Source organism: Lagopus leucura, unplaced genomic scaffold, assembly GCF_019238085.1.
Source record: "Lagopus leucura isolate 7727_CA_CO unplaced genomic scaffold, USGS_WTPT01 Super-Scaffold_100157, whole genome shotgun sequence".
NCBI lineage: Eukaryota > Metazoa > Chordata > Aves > Galliformes > Phasianidae > Lagopus > Lagopus leucura.
In genome coordinates, this window is record NW_024962334.1 from 17,433,064 (window position 1) to 17,454,746 (window position 21,683).

Here is a 21,683-nt window from a genome sequence, read left to right on the forward strand (position 1 = left end):
CTAAACCTTTCAAATCTTTTGCCTTTCCATACATTGCCAACTTTCTCTGGGAGAATCAAGCTCCCTACGCCATCCTTTCCAACTATAAAATATGCTTAAACATCTAGCCAAGAGACAGACTGTAGAGCTGCTGGCATGTCTCAAACTGATATATCAGGTAATTATTAGTCACTGTAAACAATTCACAATCAGTGAAAAGATTGTTGTTTTAATTGCATGCCTGACAAATGAATACATTAAACTTTAATCTATTTCTAGCTGTTCCATTAGCAGTAGAAGAGGTTATGTTAAAGGCTTTATGAATTATTCTAAATCTTCTAATCCTGCAGTCTATGAAGAACTCCATTTTCAGTTCTTACCATACCCTGTTCTCTCTAGACCTGAGCCTTACTCACCAAGGTGATTGTGTCTTATGGGGGAAAAAAGACATGTGCTAGACTTAGGATTGCTTTACCTTCATTCACCGCCATTCCCAGACACATTTTCTTCCTCCTTTGGCTCATACTGCCTCTCAGTTGGAGTTTATGGAGCCTATGGTCCATGTCTAAATGCAGGCTGTATGTTGCTCATTGAAGCCTTCAATACCACTCAGACTTACACCTTAATCTGTTCTGTTTAAGCGTGTTTTCTTTCTGCAGCATCTCTCTGGTTCACATCCTTGTTTAGTTTGCTCTGGAAAGCTGGTTCAATTCCCACAGCGCCTTATGGAAGCTAAAACCTAGTGCCAGGCAGGAGTTAAAATACAGAGCTCTGGTTTGTATTGTATTCAGGACTATAACAACTAACTCACGTAAGAAGCTTCATTAGAGACAGATGCCTCTGGGACTGTATTTTTGGTACTATGTATGTGCACAGACCTGTGCCTGCAGTGCTTTCCTTTGTCTCACCTTCTCATTGCATTTGCAAGGGTTTACGATACCCTTATTTTAGCACTAGTGGCTTATTTCTAAGGTATTTATTATACAAGATTTTAACAAGTGGTAGTCCAGGTGGTGTTGCTCTGCAAAATTAGTTCTCCCTACATACACAAGCCTATCAGATTTTTAAAATCTGTCCCTTTAGCAATATTGATGCAGTTTTCCCCAAGACAAATTAGTTGAAATGCCCTGATTATGAAATAATGTCATTCAAATCACAGCTGTTGTAAAACATGAATTGTAATCCAGCTTCTGTCATTGCACTCAACTAGCTTGCCATGGGGATGAAATACAGACATTATACATGAGATCATATATTGTATGCTGTAAGGACATGTGGAGAGTGATGAGTAATGAAGAACCGTTACCTGGAGTCAGTATCAACAGGTACTCCCAGGCCAAACTTCTACCATGGAGATTTAACATTTGCTTGCATTCATTTGTCTGCAATTTCAGACTGCTTTCATTCTCTTTTCCCTCCTGTTAATTTAATAATTTTTCTTTTAATATATTTTCTAATATTAAGGAGACAGAAATATGTCTATGATATTTCTTAACTTGCTGGCAATTTGACTTCACAGCTGGTGTCCTTGGTAGCATCACTTGATATAGGTTACTTGTAAAGTTATATCTTGGAAACATCTTTTACGTCTAACAAACAGAAAAGTCGTAATGATATTTCTAATATGCACATATACATGTATATGTCTGTACCTTGTGAGGAAGAGAACAAAATAGTTCAGTAGGAAAGGATCTTTAAAGACCACTCAGTTCAATACCTGATCTCTTCAGGGGCAAGTGAAAGTTAAAGCATGCTATTGAAGGTATTATCCAGATCTGGAACGCTGACAGGCCTGGGGCATCAGTCACCTCTTTAAGAGACCTGTTGCAGTGTTTGACCACTCAAGGTAAATACATGTTTCCCTCTGTCCAATCTGAAAGTCCCCCGGTGCAGCTTTGTGCTGTTCATTTAATCCTAATGCACGTATTCAAAACTTCTTGAATTATTTGTTGCATTTAGGGAGAGTTTAGGCTGTACATCGTCTTTTTTCATTTGTTTCTCTTACAAAATGATTTTTTTTTTCTATTTTTATCCCAACTCTCTTAACTAGGCAGCATGGTGAGGTGCTAGCTGGTAAGAAGTGAGTGCCAGATCTTATGACTAAGATGGGCTGTTAGCATAACTTAGAAACATGAGAAGAAAGTGCTTAAAAGGGAAAGAAAGAGGAATGTGCATTTCTGCCTTCAAAAGCTCCAATTCAAAGCTCTGCATGACTAACTAAAGTGGTTCTTCTAGACTGCTACACTTTAGCTTAAGCCCCAGAGGCTGGAAAGCCTTGCATGTTGGAGAATTTGCTTGATTCTTTTCATACTGATTTGTGAATATGAAAAGCCAAAATTTGCTTGCATTTGCCTCTAAACCTGCAGGTATTGGATTTGCTCTCTAGGAATGAATGGCCCAGCTTTTCATAAGAACCAAATGAATTCTGAGCAGTGACTTCAGTATTCAGCTCCCTTTACCTGTGCTCTAACTCCTGGTGCCCGTGTCTATTGCTACACATTATAGCTTTAAAAAGTGACTCAAAACTAATAAAAATAGGAGTAGTTTCCATGAAGTGGTGCTCTCTTGCTTTTCCAATGAACAGACCCAAAAGTACTTTGGCTTGTGTTAGATAACCCAGTGAAACAGAAAAGACTTTTTCTTTGATCCATAGAGGTTGAACTGCAATGTAAACCAGATGGGAAAATCCCAAAGGATAATTTTCCCTTCTTCTGACCATTGAGGGCCATCAATCTAACCACATGAGCTCAGAGAGCCTTTGAACAGCTATGGCATGTTTACAAAATGAGTTGGACTGAACGTTTTATTGTTTGAACACAGTGGCTGCATGGAAATAATTTAATGATATACTTATCATATATTCTAAAGAAACTGAATTGTATAAAAAACCTTTCACTCTAACATGAATCTGAGACAGAGTGGCTAGGGCCAGGAAATTAGGAAATTTGTGGAATTCGTAGCTAAACATGCTTTATTTTTGTCTGCCTAAGCAGTACAGGCAGCTCAGCACTTCAGTGTCAGCTGTACTTCATAATTTTGTCATACCTTACAGCAAACAATTTTATTAAAATATGTATTAAATTAATCCCAGTTTTACTGAAACAGTTTCAAAAGAACGTAAAACAAATTGTAAACTGGAATGGAACAATCCTGAAACAAAAGAAGCTTGTCACAGGCTGTTTATCAGACACATGTGTTCCACCTTTAGTTTTCATGGGCTGAGCAGGTTTCATATAGATACATCTATGCTATGGAAATGTACTGATAGCAAACGAAAACAATAACAATATGCAAATAGTCTATGTAGGTGCTTACGTTGGCTAATGAGTATGTCTAGAGAAATAAGTATTATTTTAAACAGTTTAATTTAAGACTGATGCATGCTAACCTTCACTTTCTCCTGGACGCTCTGGTTGTCCTGATACTTTCGTTATATTAATGTTAAATCTGTAATGATATTCTCATTAATTAATCATTAATTTCCAGTCAAAAGTGGAGTGCAAAGCCTCAGATTGTATTGATTGTATCTAGGTTCTCTCACAGTTCCCCTCTATCTCATCAGACACCAGCATCCCAAAATCAGTTCCTAAAGAGACATGCAGATTGGCAAATCAGGGAGACCTATAATGAAAGATTAGGAAAGATAGTTTTATTGAAAATGTTTGTATAAGGGGATACTTGCTTGAAAGCTGTTGATGCCCAATCTGTGTCTGCTCTACCTGTCTGGTCATGCCTGTAACTTCTATCACCTGATTGAAGATTTAACCAGTAAAGGCATTGGTTTTTCTACTACCAACAGTAGGATTTCTGCTGGTCTCAGTAGTGATAGACAAAGTGACCTCTGTTTGAGAGACTGTGATTTTTTGCTGCTGGCACTCTACAGTTTTAAATGGACTTTCTGTGATGGTGGCCTGAATTGTGCTGGAGAAGATTCAGAGTGTAATGAAGATACTTTGGTTCAATCAAACATTTTCTATGGCACAGCTGTTTGTTGATAGTGCATAGGCCTCAGGTCTTGAAGAGGTGACCACATGCAGGCAAATGTATTCATGGAAACTGCCACGCTCGGCACTCCAGCATCTTGACCACTGCCTTTGTGGGAAGAGGAAATACCTTCACTTTGATAAAGTTTTCTAATTCAAATTCTGCAGCAAGTTTGTGTGCCTGGAATGGCTGCTTCATGCCCCGCTATTAAATTTGTTAGTGCAAGGAGAGCTGCATTTTCACATACAAGCACATTAGATAACTCTTCTGATATTTACTTTGGAGACTTGTTTGATTATGTGAGCACAGTCATTTTTAATGCTGTTGCTCTTCTTGTTAGTGCATTGTGGAGAGGACTGCAAAATAAAATGTGACCTTTTTCAATAAGAAATGAGACTGTCCTGCCTAGATACTAACAGGCATTTAAAAAAGCAGTCTGTATTCCAGTAAACTCTGTTCTGCTTAAGTAGATGTAAATAACTCTCTAGCAGGTGGCTTGGCTATCCAGTACAGCCAGTATTTGCATAGCTATTTTGAGCTAAGTTACTGCTTCGTGACTGCTCTTGTCCTTGCAAGTGAGTTACAGTTTTAAAGATGCTGCATGAGATTTCAAGACTTCTTAAATTGTGCCAACCAACTGGTTTATTAGCTTGAACAAACTGCTGATAAACTTGTTCACCCCTTTGGAGCACAAAAGCTAGAAACTGAAAAGGGGAAGTTTTCCAAAGAAAAACAAGGGTAAAGCTTAGAGCTTAAAAAATAAGTTTAGGCCTGCGTTTGTTGTTGTACAGGACAATTTCAGTTACTGTTCTTGAAATTGTTGCCATAAGACTGAATCATAAATTGGAAAGGGCTTTGTCCTAGTGCTAAATTAAAAATAAAATCTATACTTTTTTTTTTAACCTTGCCATAGGTTTTCCATGCTGAGATTACATGGAGAAACTTGATTTGTTGGTTTTTCTCTTGCAAAATCCAGGTATTCCTTGGACTGGTGTGAAGAAAAGCAGCAGTTCCACTGGTCTTGAAGAACAATGCAAAGCTTTTAAAGTGACCTGCCAAAGAGAGAAAAGAGGAGACGTATGCTGTATGAACAAAACAGGTAAGGTTGCTCATACTTCCTCATTTCTTTTTTCTAGAAAATATTTCATTCTGTTATACTTTCATTCATTGTTTCTGACCTGAATCACACGAATGCTGTTGCAGCTTAAGTTTAGTTCTCAGCAGGCTTCATCATAGGATCATCATAGAATGGCCTGGGTTGAAAAGGACCACAATGAAATGATCACAGTGGCTTATGAAAGCCATGATCAGATGCTGGTTTTCAGATTTGTGAGAAAGATTTTTGTTAGCTTTTCTCTTTGAGGTGGTAAAGTAATAGTGTATGATGAATCATGGGAGTCCCAGCTATATTGCAACTCAGTTTAGGAAGCCTTAAAGATAAATCACCACATCTTTGCTACTTTCATTCTGTTGACATTGAGTCCTTAAGCTGCAGTTGATTTCTTACTCTTCCCATTTGCTGCAGCAGATAACGAATTCAGTGGGCAATCATAAGGGTTCAACTCAATGAAGGATAGTGGCCACTGCAAGCTCCTCTGTTACACTTCAGTTTGCTCACTTGTTTGGATAAGGATGAAGGCACTGATGTATGGTAGAAGGATGTGGATTCTGCTTCCATCTATGTCATCAAACAGCTATGTGTTTTGGGGATGGTTATTTCTCTCCACGTGCTGCCGATTTGTTGCCTACAAAGTGAGAAGCTGGGCTTCACTCTCCTTTGGGGACTACACTGAAACACAGGCATCAGTTTCTGTATGAGATGCACTGATTTCTACTTCGCATTTTTTAACATGATAATTTTAAGAATATTACTTTTTAAGAGAAAAATATATAGAGGAAAGGAAGGTAAAGGTAGGTTATACTTTACAGCAGCCATTCAAGTATCTGCTCTTCAGGTTTTACCTCCAGCTCACTATAACTACCTATAAAAACCTGTGTAATTTGAAATTCTTGTTTATTTCTAAACAACTGAAATATATGCTCCTAATATATAGGTAGCTATGGCCCATCTCAGAGTATTTATGTACTTACAAATAGTTGTGCTTTTGACGGATTATAGTATATTTGTGGGAAAGATCTGTCATCCAGAGAAACTGTTGTGATTCAAATTGTGGTCTTTCTCCTACAAAGGATGTTGTTCTTCCTCCTCACCTCCTTCTGAAACTTCAGGGTTTGACCTCTTGAGCAGCAAGATCCACATCTAAGACCCTGTCAAGTAATAAATATGTAAGCGTGTTGTTAAGTACTTTGTGAGGTAGCTCAATTTAACTAGCAGCTTCTAGTAGAGTCACTAAGGCAGAATCAGTACGTAGAATGAATTTAGCCATGGTGAAGATAATGAGCTTAAAGATCAGACATCCAAAACCATTTAGTGATGGAAAGTGAGGCCAAGCTGTGGCTCGGTTGACTAATTCTTTCTCTCCCTGAAGTCCTAGAAAAAATAGAGTTGGATTTGGGAACCTCTTTTTTTCCTCTCTGAAGATACATTTATGGTGCAGGTTCAACAGAGAGAAAATACTTATGCCCCCAATACTTTGAAGACATTAATCATATTGCTGAATATCACGTGTTTTTCATACTCATAACTCTTCTATTGCATACCTGACCTTTTTTATTCTTCAAGCAACAGCAAATAGGGAGCTTTTATTTTTCACCTATGCTCTTTGGTTCCTGGATTCCCACACAAGTTTGTTAACAGATCTAAATAAATAAATAAATAGCCACTACTTAGATGTATTTTATTTCTGTTTCTCTTGGTCTTCTCTCCTTTCTCCAGATTGAGAGATATTTAAATCACCACTCTTTTTTTTTTCCTGATGTTAATGTGCATGTTGTGACTTTGTGACTTTGGTCTTTCTTCTGGCAAGTTAGCAGGAGGGGGATTTTAGAACACTTGCTTGAGTGTTAATTGTCCTTCACAAATTAGCCAAGGTCACTGACTTTTGAATCTGTGCAATCTGCAGAAACAAGTGCAGAGCCGGGAGTAAAAACAAAAGCAAAATATTCTCTTGGCATGATAATTGTCTAATATACAAGCAGGTGTAATACTTGGAGTGTATGTCAATGGTGTAACCTATTAGATATAAAAGAAGGTTACAAAATGGATAAAGAATTGACTCCCTTAGGGAAATTCACATCTTTCTTCAGTCTTACATTACTTGCCTCTCAACTTTCAAGTGTCTTGCTCTGTCCTGTATCTTATTTCAATAGGATTGCAAATTAAAGGCCTAGACTTCGACCTGAATTGTGATGTTGTTAGTGTTAGTCAAATACAAAACAAAAACAAAGCTATATCTGTAGTGAAAGCTGAGAGGGAAGAAAAATGTATACAAGAGGATGTCCCAGTGTGTGTGTATACAAGCCTAACAGTCCAGTCTATGTTGTTAAAAATCAGTGCAGTTACTGAATATAGACCCACGTGTTCGGGTGTTCAAACAGTTTTCCCAGGAGATTTCTTCCTTGTCCTTGTTTTGAAAGAGAACATTGTGGAAAGAAAATTTTTCATAGTGTTGTTTTAAAAGATGCTTGGCTAATCTTAGATGATAGCTGAAAGTGTGTATTTTTTTCTGTCTATGATGAGTGCTGTTGTGATTTTGAGGTATGAGCAAAGAGGAGAACTTACCTTAAGAAGAAAGTTACAAGATGCTAGGGAAAAAAAAAAAAAAAAGAAACTCTAATTCAGCACCTTAGTTCATTCCTGGTCACAAATAAAGGAAGCAGGTGATGTGAAATATTGACCACTAAATTAAATACATGTGAACATGTGTATGCATTAAAAATATGTTTATACATATTTATAATGTTATTTTTGCACATGCTTTAGTAATTCAAGTATGTAATTAAAAGCTGTGCATAGGACTCTCTAAGATCTAAGCAACTTAGATCTCATTTTCAAAAATAACATTGGTGCTCATGAGCTTTTATTTCCTTGAATGTTAATGGAGCATACAGCCCTAGATGTTTGGAGCATTCCCATTTGCAGAGGGAATTTATTCACACTTGTTTAAATGCTATTTAAAAATGAGTGATGTATCACAGTGTGCATTGAAGAAGCAACCTGATGAACATTTTTTACTTGAGGATTTTTTCTGTCTCAACACCTCCACATCTATCACATGCATAAGACAACCTGAACTTGGCAGAGCAGGGAGCTTCATCTCCTCCACCCACCTCTTAGGCTGGAGGCAGATGAGATGCTGGGAGCTGTGGGTTTCCTGAAGCCTGATGAAAATGCTGCAGCTGCATGACAGGGACACCTTTGGTGTGTGTCCTTTGTCAGGTCAAAAGGATTCAGGAAATATTTCAGAGGCACTTTAAGCCAGAGTTTATTTCCCTGTTTCTGCTGTGTTGGCTCAGCCACCAAGCCACCAGCTTGTTTCAGAGGCCTTGGAGGAGAGCCGCCTGGTGCTTTCTGTTCCTTTTCTCAACCAAACTATAATCAGCTTGCAGTTTCCATTTACTTCCATTGAATAGTATGAAGGGCATGTCTCTTCATCAACTTGTAGTAGAAATTTGGTTTCGAAAACATGGATGCTACGTTCCTTGACAGATCATCTACTAGTCACTAAGTGGTTCATTTAGGAAATGAGAGCATGGAAACCCTGCCTAAGAATATCTGCTGTCGCTTGGCTTTCCAGCAAAACTTTATGCCCTGTCAGTTGCACAGTGGCATCCCACAGAAAGTGGGATGAGAGACAGCCCCAGAAGGCTATGCAGAGGACTCATACAGTCTGTTCTGAAGAGCACCATGCCTGGGATACGTGTGGCAGGAGCTTGTGCTTCAACCAGCTGCTTGTTACCTCAGCTGCTGAGCTGATAACTGGTCAAACTCAGCTGTGCAGGCAGGAGGAGCAGGTGTTGGTACCTTGCTTAGCAAATTCACAGGGCCAAGTCAAAAAGAACCAGCAATGACACCATGCGGCACACCTTTCTAATGTCACTTGATTTTCTACCAAATTCCGACTTGCTGCCCTAAACCTTCGTGGTGATCTTCACAAGTGGGTGAGGAAGGCTGCTTCTGTCATTAACTTTTGTTCTGAGAAGCATCTGGTCTACTGGGGATATTTCTTAACCAAACTTGGGCAGGGAAAGTTCATGGCAGATTTCAGCCCTTTAACGTTCAAGGTCTGAGAGAGTTGCAGGCAACTGGAAACAGCAGGTATGATCGAAAGTATTAGTCTGCTGTAACAACGGATGGAGCAGTAGCAACAGCTATAATTATAATTCTAAGTGACAAAACAGAAAGGAAAACTGCATTCCAAGGGATTTAAAATAATTGTTTCAAACCCTGGCCAGATTGTCCCCTCCCATGTTAAAACACTCAGGAGAAGGGGATTTCTGCTTGGAAACAGCTACGTAGGGATCTGCAGACTTCTCCCAGAGTGACTCATTTCAGAGGCACAATCTCTTTTTCCCTTTCCAGAGGGAGAAGTTTTTCCCTTTCAAGTGGGTGCACAGATACATGAGCTAAATTGTCTCAGGCCCTGCTCTAAGGTTCCTTCTAATCCATTTTTTCAGTCCTCCCAGTTATCCTGTTTTCTTTGGAAGTACCCTTCTAGCTATCTTGGTTTGTTGGGAACAGTATCCTGAATGGAAAAAGGAGAGAGATGGAAACTATGCAGCCTCAAGCCCCTGGGGCTTCTCCCCCTTCCTAGCATGGGTTATACAAAGAGGAAAAGGAGTAAAAGAAGGGTGAAAAACAGATCTGGCTTGGATGAAAGGAAGCATCTGTGTAGTGTGAAGAATACTGACACCTGGCTGCTTGTTTGCTGTTTTCTTAATATATTACAACTGCCTTTCTGCGGTTGCTAGAAAACTAAATAAAAGCAATACTGTGCTATATTCATTTTTTTCTTTTTATGATATCATATTTTTAATATAACATTTGGCAGCATGTGCTGAGAAGCAGAGATTTTCACCAAAAAGTGGGACGTCAGAAGAAAGTCTGTTTTTCCCCAAAGTGGCATGTTGTTTCATGACCTCTCACAGATGTTTCATGAATTTGCCATCCTGAGCTACAAAATTGCTTTTGTGAGGATGTAGAAATAGCTCTGCACTTGCAGAGCTGTTGGTGACATGACTCATAGTCCCACCACATAGACCTGGCTTAGTGCAATATCTGGATAGGGGGAGGGATATATTTTTTTGCAGTCTGTTATGGTAACACAGGAGAGAAATCGCACTAACTTTTGCTTTCTCCCCTCCAACCAGGTGATAAAAGTCTTAGATATATTCATAAGAAATAAGAGTGATGACCTGTAGTGAGGATTTATTACTTTACCAGTTACTTGAGTTTCTCCCTCGGGATTATACCAAAGGCAATTAGGAGGTTTTCTTCATGTTCACAGAGTCCAGGCAAAAACAGGTAACAGAAAACAAAGTTCGAAACAAGTGACAACACTACAGAAGAATCTGAACCCACAACTGGAAATCCCTTCAGCACTGACCTCTTCCATCAGTTACTGAGGCGTTCTCATAGAATTGTCTAGTTTATCAAGAAAACGTAGTCCAGCATTTATTACCTAACAAATGCTTATTTTTATTACCTAGTGAGTGTTTTTCAGATAGATGTCCTAGAAAATGAGAGGAAACATGCCTTTAAGCACTCACTGAAATTCAGCTTGGATGTTATGGAGCTACCTCTAACATTTCCTAACAGACAGCAGCTGCCCTTTATAAGCCAGTTATTGGAGATACTTATAAGTACCTCTCCCAGCTGCCCAGATTGCAGGACAGGACAGAAGAGAAATAAGTTGAGTACAAGGCTCAAGAGTGGAGGATAGTCCTTGGAGGCTCGAGCCAAACACCACGTTAATCAGTCCTCAGGGCCTGAAGGCCAGTGTAGGTGCAGTGACAGTACAGGGAGTAGAAGACCAGTCTTCCTCATGGGGCAAGCTAACAGCCTTGCTGTGACAGACACAACTTTTCAGTCATACTTGGGAGCAAGGTTGCTCTGTTGTTGACAGCTCCACCATCTTCCCAAATGTGTGCTGATACATCACCCCTGGGTGCCTTCTGTCTCTCCTTTTCTCTCAGCCTACTTTTTGGGGAGTGCTGGGGTCTGGTGCTCATTGATGTCCCCAGAAAATACTGCAAGAGCCCTAATGACCCTTTGTAGCTACCCTCTGTGGTTTTGTTGTTTTAAGCTAAGAAGGTGGGTTAACACCAATTGATGTTCCAAGTAAGATGAAGTGTTGTATTCTTCCTGAAAGCAAGGGATGATTTTGTTGTTGCTGGATATTTAATAAAAACTTGTTCTGTGAGAGCAGGAACTGAGCCACAAACCAATAAGTATGCTGTAAATGTTCAGTGACTCTCAGGAGCTGGAGGAGAGAAGGGAAGGGGTTGTTTCACAAGGAGATCAGCAGCAGCCATAACTCTGCTATGAGCATAGAGCGTGTGCTCTGGGGTTTTCCAGGACACATCCTCTTCATGGCATTTTAGAGATACACCAGGTGTTTCTCTTGATGTTTGTTCACAAAAAACAGTGGGAAAAGCTGGCCTGAAAGAGTGTTTTCCTTTTTTGCCTCACTGCTCAGTGCCAGCTCTGAGCTAAGGCACTTCTCCCCACCTCTGTGAAGGGAACTTGTCTGTGCCTCCCAGAGGAGGTGGTGGTGTGACACAGCTGGGTGAGACAAGGAGTATAACTGGAGAAAGTCACTGAAAGAGTCCCTGATTTCTCTGAGCAATTTCATGCTTGGAACCTATGCAGGGGTAGGTGGTCCATAACTTCACGTGGGTGCTGTGAAGAGGGAATTTATCACTGCTATTGCTGTCTGCTGCCCCAGGCACTAGCTCAACTCTTGATAGCCAAATTAAAGCTGGACTGTAAAGTTTTCTGCCTCCCTGGCCACTAGTAATGGCCCACGTATGTTCAATTGCCAGTAATCCATGCTGCATGGTTGGTGGCTTGTTGCTCTTGCTTTGATAGCCAAGCACATCATGTATTTTACAGTCCATTTACAGTCTCCAAGGTAACTAATGCTGATTCATGCCTTTCCACTGTGTAACCTAGTCTTGTGTTGTCAAAATACCAGGTCAGCTCCCAGGATCTTGTTAGGATCAGGTGTAAAGCACTATCAGCTCATGACAGTGCACATCTCTCACTTGCCTTTAGGACATTCCTATAAAGAAATTCCTATGAAGAAAGAATAAACTTTCTTCATAAACCATCCCCCAGGTTTTTTGAACATTTTCTGATGGAGACAACAGAGCAAGGAAAGCAATGGACATAGGAATGCCAGTAACAGCTGTCATGGTCTCAGTTGTGCAGTATAATCTCTCTGATACAGATAATTAGCAGGAATTAGAGTGCAGCATGATGTCTTCTGGGAGTGAGGCCTCTTGGTAGCAGATCCTGTTCTTCCTTGCTTCCCACCTTGCTGCTTGGAGCTGCTTGTGCAGCAGCCACAGCCTACGACTGAGTCTCAGACTGGGGGACTTGGATAGAGGATGTCTGGAGTTTTTTGGGGGTTTTTTGGTTTGGTTTTTTTTTTTTGGCTGCTTTGCTGTGCTGCATTCCTGTAGCGGCACAGCCACAAGCACATGGGCAGCACTGTGCTTGAAAGAACGTTTAATCCAACCCAACTCAGATAAATCCCTATGGCTTTTCCCCTTGGCAGTTAGTATTGCTGTATGACTAGACAGTTAAGAATACATAAAAAAACATCAGGCAAGATGCAAGAACTGCCATGGTAGGCCGAACAAAAGTCTTCCCGTAGCAAGAAAAGCAAATCCACCAAAAGGCACATGGCAATATTTCTCCTGTACGTGCTCCCAGCCTGCTGTCCATCATCTGCTTAGGGACACCCTGTTCCCTTCAGGCCACAGCTTGCACCTTCTGGTACTTCTTTGGTTGCACATAACATTGTCATTACAGCTAACTGGGAGTCTGCAAGTATGGATGAGCATTTTGCTGTGTTTATCAGTATAAAGACTGTGGAAGGCTGTTTTGCCCATGAGTTTGGCATGCAGGTGCTGTTCTGTGCAGAAGGGAAAAGATGAGAAGAGTAGAATTTTAGCAGAAAAAAATAGAAAAGTTGCAGGGAAAGAAACAGAAAAGAATGTATCATTAATTTTACATCTGTCCCTACTTATGGATTACACTCTTGTGTTGACTGGCTTTCTCAGATTCAACAATAAAATGTAACACATGGATTATTTTTAACTCCAGCCTGGTAAATGTCAACTATTCACTGCTCCCACTGCATTAGCAGATAGGTTGCCAGGCTGAAGTGAATTAATTAACTGCCAACAGTAAAAACGTTTACAGGGATGGAGGGAATTAAGACATCCCATAGTGCAAGCAAATGCCCTGGCATTACCCCAGTAGAAAGTTAATCAACGGGGCCATGAACTCCTGAACCACCCTGCTTCCCCTGAACTTGACTTTTCTGACTGCAAACTGAAAGAAGCCTCCAAGTGAGCAGGCTGAAAACATCTGCTGCACAACAACCACTTTTCCTTGCACATGCAGCTGCCTCCATTTTCCCAGTTGCCAGGCTTAAATGAATGAGCTGTCAGTGCAGCCACCTTGTAGGTACATGCCCTTCATGACTGGAGAAGTAGGGGAATGCCACCAAACTGGATATAGGTCAGCAAACAAGGATGGGTGGAGCTTTATGATACTGAGTCTTTTGCCACAGTATATCTTCATGCTCAAGAGCATCCCGCAAGTCAAAATTGGCCGGAAATACGACCCTTTTCATGGGCTGTTTTCTGTTAACGTGCTTTCTTAATTAGGTTGTAAAGAAAACTGAACAATTTCTTCCTTCCTGCTCATATGCTTCTCCTTAGAGCCACCTTCTTCTTATCATCCCTCCTCCATAACAAAAAAACATTCCTCGTTTTGCTCACAAAGTTGTTTCCAGAAAGCAGCACTTCCAAGGAGGATGGCAGGATACTGTGTCTCTGCTCCCATATTTCAGATGCCAAAACTGAACTATCAGCTGAGTCCTTTCAAGCAATAACATTCCAGTGCAGAGTGGCATTTGCCCTTTTTCCTGCACTCAGTGCTGCCAGCAGTGCAATGACAGGCCAGCACTCCCAGAAACAGTGGTTTAATCAGTGTCTTGACTCAGGTAGGATCGTGCCAATTGTGGGTCACTTTCCCTGCCTTGCTGTCCCTTGTTTGGTTGTTGCTAAATATTTTTCTGCTAGCTACAAAATGTGTTGCCATGATTTGTTTTTCTTAAGGCAAAAATGCCCCTAAAAATTCTGGCACAGAAATAAGGTCTTTTAGCTGCCACGGGTGGGCTGAATAGTTCAGAGTTAGGTCCCCAGTTAATGGTTTCTCTCAATCAGGTCTGCATAAAAATAAATTGTTGAGGTTCAGTTTTCCTCTAGGGGCATCCATTCCTGTTCAGATAGAAAACTGGGCCAGAAAGAAAACCTGTAATTTGGGCTGTAAGCATATATCTAAAAGAAAAGAGGATAGTTGGGCAAACAGGAGATAAGCCTTTCTTACTAGGTGGAGGAAAATCTCCTGAATGATGGATTATGGGGCTCTGTTTGACTGGAGGTATCGCTCCTGACTTAGAGAACTTGGATCTGAAGGCACGCAGTCCAAAGGCAGGCTGAAAGGTGCTGAGATCTGTGATTAGAGTGGTTCAAAACTTCCTACCTGCAAGAAAAATCTTGAATATGATTGCACATAGAGGGAATTAGCCTGTTGATGTCTCAGTTCATCTCCAGTTTTTTGGCTGGAATAGACAAAATCCTAAAGTTCCAATAAATAGCTTCAGTCACAGCCTTACAGCTGAGGGTCGAGTTATGTGAAGATGGGAGGACACAGCAGGTGTGATGCACCGTGTGTTTTTCTCCATTTGAAAGGCATTTTTGAAGGCTTAGGTGGTGCTGCAGACTCCATGTCTAAGTTCAGAAGCTTCTATAACCTGCTATATGCTGCTCTAAAACATTCTCCTCCAGAATCTGCACATCTTGTTAGGTCTGGTGTTCCCTTTAAACATAAATGTTCCTCTAGTGTAGGATCTTTCTGACAGATTTTTTCAGCTAATAAGTCAGAAGTTAAGGAAAATTGATTATGTGTTTGTATTTCATATGTAAGGTCTGTTCCTACTAAAAAAATATTTTTATGTAATAAAATATATAGAAATAAATGGTATGGTTGTGGTGCAGGGAAATTCTTAGGTCAGGAAAAGAAATTACTCATTCAGTTTTCAGGGGGTCTATATGAAGACACGGTCTTTTCTGGATACAAAGTGGTAATGTGGACTGTTCATTCAAATTGAAAATGGTTAACTTGCCAACAGATTTTGATTAGCCAAAATTTTATGCTTGGAAATTTACATCATTTCTTAATCCTGTTCCATAAAACTATACGGCCATACGTAAGTGTTTAACATCACATTTATAGGAATTTGATCCAGTTTAACACATAGTAAATTAGTTTCATGAAGGTTCCTTGCTTTATGCTGTGCTGTCTGTTCCTAATACTCTGCTGCATGACATTCCACTCTGCCCATATGTTCCATCCTTGAGATATAAAGATATAAATTCAAGATGAGGAGATTGGGACCACCCTGGAATATGCTTTTTTTTTTTTTTTTTTTTTTTTTTTTTTCTTCCTGAGCAAGAATCCTGTATTTCAGTTTCCAATAAATCAAGAAAAAAGATAAGTGTTCATTTGCAGATGATACTGGATATGGACCTGCATGGATTTACTGCAGGAGTCTTTTCATTTGTTTAGGGTTACAAGGCTGACGTTGTGTTTCAGGCTCAAGTCAAAGAGAAGAGCAAGGCGTTTGTTTTAACATGGAATTCCAGTCAGTAAGAAGTACAGACAAGTCACCCAGGTGATCAAAGTCTGTTTTTAACTAGCTGACTTACAGAGTTAGTATTAATTTTTTTTTGTTTGGGTCAGATATGAAAGGATTTAATCCCCATATAACTAATCCTCCCAAGAGCTAATTTAAATGGAGACAGATCTGTCAATTACAGCACTGCTCTACTACTCGGTAGAATTTTTGAATTACTGAGGCTTAATTTAGCCTGAAAATTTGTTACATTACTCTGTTACTATTTCAAATAAAATGGAAGCGAGTGATGGAATTGAGGAAGGAGAAGCTTAGGGTTTTTCTCATTAATGCAGGGTCCCTTTGACTTAAATTCTGTTTTAAAAGCTTGCTTGCATTTGTAAATCTTGGTGTCATTTCTATATTTTTTGGTCAAATACTACAAAAAATGCAAATTCAAGGCAAACAAAACAATATTTGAATTTGTCAGTTTATAGAATGAGCTTTCTGAGCTGCTGAAGAAGAAGTCTAGATGCTTAGTGCTAGCATTTCCTCATTAAATCCATTTGTTATTTTGAAACAAGTTTTTTCACACCTGAGGAATGTATTGAAGCATCTACCAACTCCTTCACTCTCAAAATGAAATATTTAATGCAAGACTGAACAAAACCTTATGTTTGACCCAAGACAAAATAAGATGACTATTAATTACTATGTAAAAAAATCAATATTTTAGAATTCAGATTACTCTAAAATAGTGCATTTGATTTGAGGTGAGCCCAAAACGTCTGTTACGTGCATAGCTCTTCTCTGCGTGTCTGAGAAACCAAACAGCATGACAAGATCTTGTCAAGAGTTGAGCAGTGAAACAGAATCAAAGGTTGCAGAGAACACTCTAATTGAACAACGTTCAAAAATGTTCTCCGTACATCCAGATTTGGTTAAAATTCATCATTTTTGAGTCCTGTTCCACACAACGGTTCTGTCAGATTCCATAGTGACAGTGCAGCAGTGTTTTAATAGCACTGGAGAAGACAGTGACATAAGCAGCCTTCTTAAATTGCCAGAAGTTGTGCATTCACTAATAAATATAGCTCAGTCTTGGCTGATTAAACGTGGAGGTAGTTTATCCAATTGAAATGCTCACACTTCTGCCAAGATACACACACATATAGTTTTCACTGAGTTGATCCAAAGTATAAGACATGCTAACATGGGGATCTCCTTGATTCGGGATAATGTTTCTCAACTCCAGCCCCTGCTTGCTCTCCTAGTTTGCTGCCACTAAACATATGGACACATTCAGAAGAGAAAAACAGGATTCAAAGCTGCTTTCTTGGGTTCTTTCTTAACCTATTGGTGTATCAAGCTTTCTGCCTCTATGTTGTCTTCTGCATCGCACATTTTAGCATTCATGTTCTCTGAGAAAAAAAGAACTTCTTCCTCCTACAGTTCATTTTTCCTTGGTCAGTTCCTCAGCTCCACATTGGACACTTACCAAATTCTCTTTTAACAAGGTGTTTGGGTTCTTACAGCTTTCAGGAAGCACTGGAAGGGATCCTTTGTTTTATTGTGGCCAGTCAGACAGGGTGTTTGCACTTCCCTGCCCCTGAGAGACTGGAGGCTGTCAGCCCCTCTCTGTGTCAGTTCCCTTCTCCCTCCAAAATCAGCCATGGGTGCCTCATTAACACTCAAAGATTGCGAAAACATTCCTAAGGCATTGCTCAGTCATAGGGATGTTTGTCCTCCCACCCTGTGGCTGTGTAGCAGAGAGGGAACCATAACACATGAGGCACGCAGTTCTCTGGTGTGGCACAGGCTTCCCAGGGCAGTGGTGCAGTCACTGTTCCTGGAGGTGTTCAAGAACTGTGCGGATGTGGCACTGAGGGACACAGTTAGTGAGCGTGGTGCGAATGGACGAGGTGATCTTTGTGGTCTTTTCCAACCTTGACGCCTCTGAATCTGTGGGGACAAATTGCTGGAGACACCAGGAGGTTTTTGCTGCTTAAAGGAGGTGGCAGCTAGCACAAGTGGGCCAGGAGGGATGTATTTACTGCCTTATCATTCCAGTATCCCTCAGTGCAAAACCCTGTTCTGATCAAGTGCTGCTAGTTGTGTGTAAAAACAACAAATTCATTGCGTCAGGCTTTCTTCCCCTATTCCTCTCTCTTATTTATTTGTCTTTTCTGAAGTTTAATGCACTGTAGCCAGTTTAATAAAATACAACAGTAAGGATATCAACTCGCCTGTGCTATAATTCATTGGTTTCACTTAACACTAGAAACTTCCTGTAACTGCTAGACAGATAAAGGACAGAGTGGCTCGGGAGCCAAAGACATAGCTTTTATTATTCAGTTATTTTTTAAGCTTTTTTTTTGCCTGAGATAATTGCTGAAAATAGCACTGCTGGTGAAAGCAGTCCTAACATTTATTTCAAAGTGAATCGTCAAGAATAAAGGGCCTTGTTATATGAGAATTAACAAAGTTGTTTTTCTGTATTTTGTTCTGTGTCCTCTAAGAGCATTCAGAACATTTAGGGACGGAGGTAAGAAAAGCTGGGAACATTACTTTTCCTTTAATCCTTAGATCGCCCAGCTGACTCTACACTTTGTTTTCATGCTGAAGGGGAAAAAGTATTTTCCTGGCAGTTTTAGAATGATTTTTCCATTAATCTTTTCTCTTGGAGCCAAGATACATTTTTTTCACACAGATCTGATGTGACATAATACTGTACCTGGAATTTCACACTGAACAGAGTGGAAAAACGTTCTCACCACAGCAAGCACTCAAAAACCTCCTGCAAAACCAAGCAGCCAAAAGAGCAATTTAGAAAGGGGACAGGAAGGTATATGGGGCATAGACGTTTCCCAGCGGGAGGAAAGCTCTGAAACATCATGCTATTTCTTAAAGCCTTTCAAAGATAAACTGATAGAATATGTTATGTAGTGGCACAGGCCAACAATTATCTTTCTGGGAAGTTATCTCAGCAGTTTGAAATCCTATTAATTAAAAACGAAAAATGAAAAGCAAAAAAGCGCATGGGGTAGAATCTCTAAAGTGTAAGTGCAAGGAGCAATAAAAGTGTTTTAGATTAATGCAATTCAAAGCAGAATAGAAACTGCTTCTGAAATTTAATACATGTGTACATAATCTTGGATTTATGAAAGATTTCATCGGATAGAATCCACCCATCTTCCTATTTTTGGCTTATCAGTGCTTTCTTTCAACATTTAAAGTGTTCTCTTCAAAGCCCAATGCTGGAACATCTCCAGGCAGTTTAATTGTCCAGATGTGGAGTGGATTTCCTAAACATTTGCAGCATGGGGAAGACATGATGGCTTTTGCTTGGAAGCCAATGAAAAGAAGTATTTTCAAATTCTGACTTGGTTTTCAAAAGGACTCACTAGAACGTGTCTTGAAAAATTCCCAGGAAAATACATCAGCCTTGACATATGTCTAATCATGATTCTGCTGCTGAATTCTGTAGATTTGTCTGCAGCAGCCCGGGGCCTTCATGAGACATAGCCATTTCTGAGTACCTGTTTTTTGCCTGTGGTGAAGTGCAGCAAATGAAGTGTTCAAGGAACTTTAGAGTACTATATGGCTGCATTACTCCTTAAGCCCGGTAGAAGTCTATTCTGTGCTTTCGGGGTACTAGAAATGCAAAACTAATACTGGAATGGGCAACAGATTCAACAAAAAAAAGTCCAAAACCAAAAACAAAATGTGAAAAATGGAAAACAAAAACAGAATGTCAGATATTTTTGGGACACAAGGAAGTTTTTCAGTTGCAATGAGCCAACGCTAGTGGTTGCCTAAAGTGTGGTTACCCAAACTCAATTTTGTCCTCCATGGCAGCCACATCTGTTGTCTCCCCAGAGTAAGCTAGATATAGCATGCTTCTTGCTCTCTCGATGTGTTGCAGTATTGCTGCAGTATCACATGCTGTAGGAATGGACCAGAAATAGTATTTCTTATTTCTTTGGCAGTGCTCTGCAGGCATCCATCCTACCAGCAAGACATATTTTGCAGAGAGCAGTATTGGCTAAAATAGCATTACAATCTTCTAATCTGATCTTTTGGATCAGTTTAAATTTTCAACATTGCCTTAGATCAGCTCTCAAAATAACAGTGGACAGCCTTAGTAGACCATCTCGGCGTTTATTCCTGGCACGTGCATAGCATCATCGCCCAGCATGGGGCCCACTGAGGGAAGCAGCAGTTTCCTACATATTAGGAATGAAAATGCTTTTATTACATTAAAAATTCAAATAAATCTCACCCCCTTTGCTTTGCACCGTGGGCTCCGTGCGGTCTTACTGTGCTTTATTCACATGACTCCCTACTGAACTACTTCTGAGAATTGTAAATGCAAAAATAAATACAAAAGTTACATGCAAGGGTAAACCTGCCTTTGTTTGAAATCCATTCCCAGATCTGTGGCTGGCTAAACCTTGCCCAGATGTTATTGTGTAGTTATGGATTTTGGATGTTCTTTTTGCTGAAAGCAGCAAAGCCAACATACACTCCTTCTGTAAAAGATCCACTAAGGGAAAAAAACAACTGTGTACTGCAGCTGAATACAAGTCAAAACAGAGGTGGGAGCCTCTTTTGGCAGTACCCATCAGGCTGTCCTCACAGTTTCGGAGAGGGTAGGAAAAGGACAGGGAATTTATGCAACGCTGCAGCCCAAAATAGGGCCATAGCATGCCAAAATAGAAGGAAGTGAGACAGACATTCCTCAGTATTTGTTTTCTTCTCTTCCCTTCATATCTCTCCTCTCTCCTTAAATCTCTCATTTTTTCTTTTCCTTTCAGCTTTCCATCTCCTTCAGTTTCATTTTATTTTCCATTTGGGGAGAAAGAAGGTGATTATGCTTTGTTCTCTGGAAGAGCTGTCACTCTGCTGCAGGGCATAGAGAGCAACATGGTTGTCGTGGTAGGGGCTGTTATAAGGGTAATTATAGGCTGTTTGGTTTCGTAAGGACCTTTTAGCTAAGCTATAAAGCAGAGATTGTGTCTACTTATGATCATTAAAAATCCTTCACTGTGACCAATTACCCTGGTCAAACGTCAGTACTTATTTTCTGTGATAATGTTGTACATCTTTATGTATGGCTAATATGAGAGCATCATAAAGTCTATTTGACTTCAAGAATGTCAGCAATGCAGTGGTCGATGACAAAGTATTCAGTACGTATAATATTTCTGTTAAAAATAGTGCCATGTGATCTTTGTTTGCATTAGCAACCCTATAGCAAATGTGCTCCCGTGCTGGGAGTGTGTAGCAGTCAGGAACAGGCACCCAAAAAAGGAAAGGCCTTTTTCTCCCATTCCCACTTGCCTTTGCTGCTGCTCACTTCCTTCTCTAGCCAGATTCCTTCCAGAATTTTTTCCAGATCCTCTTGTTAGTTACCATTTCCATAACTGAATCCCGCTCTGTGTCATAGCTGTGATGTGGAATGAAGCAACACTTTCCACCCAGCATGTATGACCACCCCACTTTGGCCACGAGCATGCCCTCTCTTCTTCTTCCCTCTTGCTACTTCTGACAGCATCCCTTGGCAGCTCCTATACATTTATCCTTCCAAGGTGAATTAATGCAGATAATTAGCGTGGTGGAAGTGGTACAGTGAGCTATTAATTTAGTGGATCGTTTTACTGCCCTGTTCAATTTGTCTAGTGGCTGCAATCTGCTTTGACATTCTTTTTCCACACAAAAGCAACAGCCTTAATGCTAAGGCAGTTTACACTGGATTTAGTTCATAGCTACTGTTACCAGCAGGTCTGGGGTTTTTCATATTTGCTGCCATGGCACTTCATTGTAGTAAAAAAAGTTTATTTAGTCCAAAGTTCACAAGTGTATCTTGAAATCATGTATGCAAGGTTTTATTTGATGCTAATGTTA

At 40.1% G+C, this 21,683-nt stretch overlaps 1 protein-coding gene across 1 annotated transcript in view; it reads left to right on the forward strand.

The window, feature by feature from the left end:
• Positions 1–4,939: 4,939 nt before the first annotated feature.
• The window catches only part of ANKRD28 (ankyrin repeat domain 28), a 170,820-nt gene continuing 154,076 nt past the window's right edge, over positions 4,940–21,683 (forward strand). The window contains exon 1 of the mRNA XM_042888446.1: positions 4,940–5,062. The gene's annotated coding sequence lies outside the window, so the exon portion shown is untranslated. The remainder of the gene's footprint in view (positions 5,063–21,683) is intronic.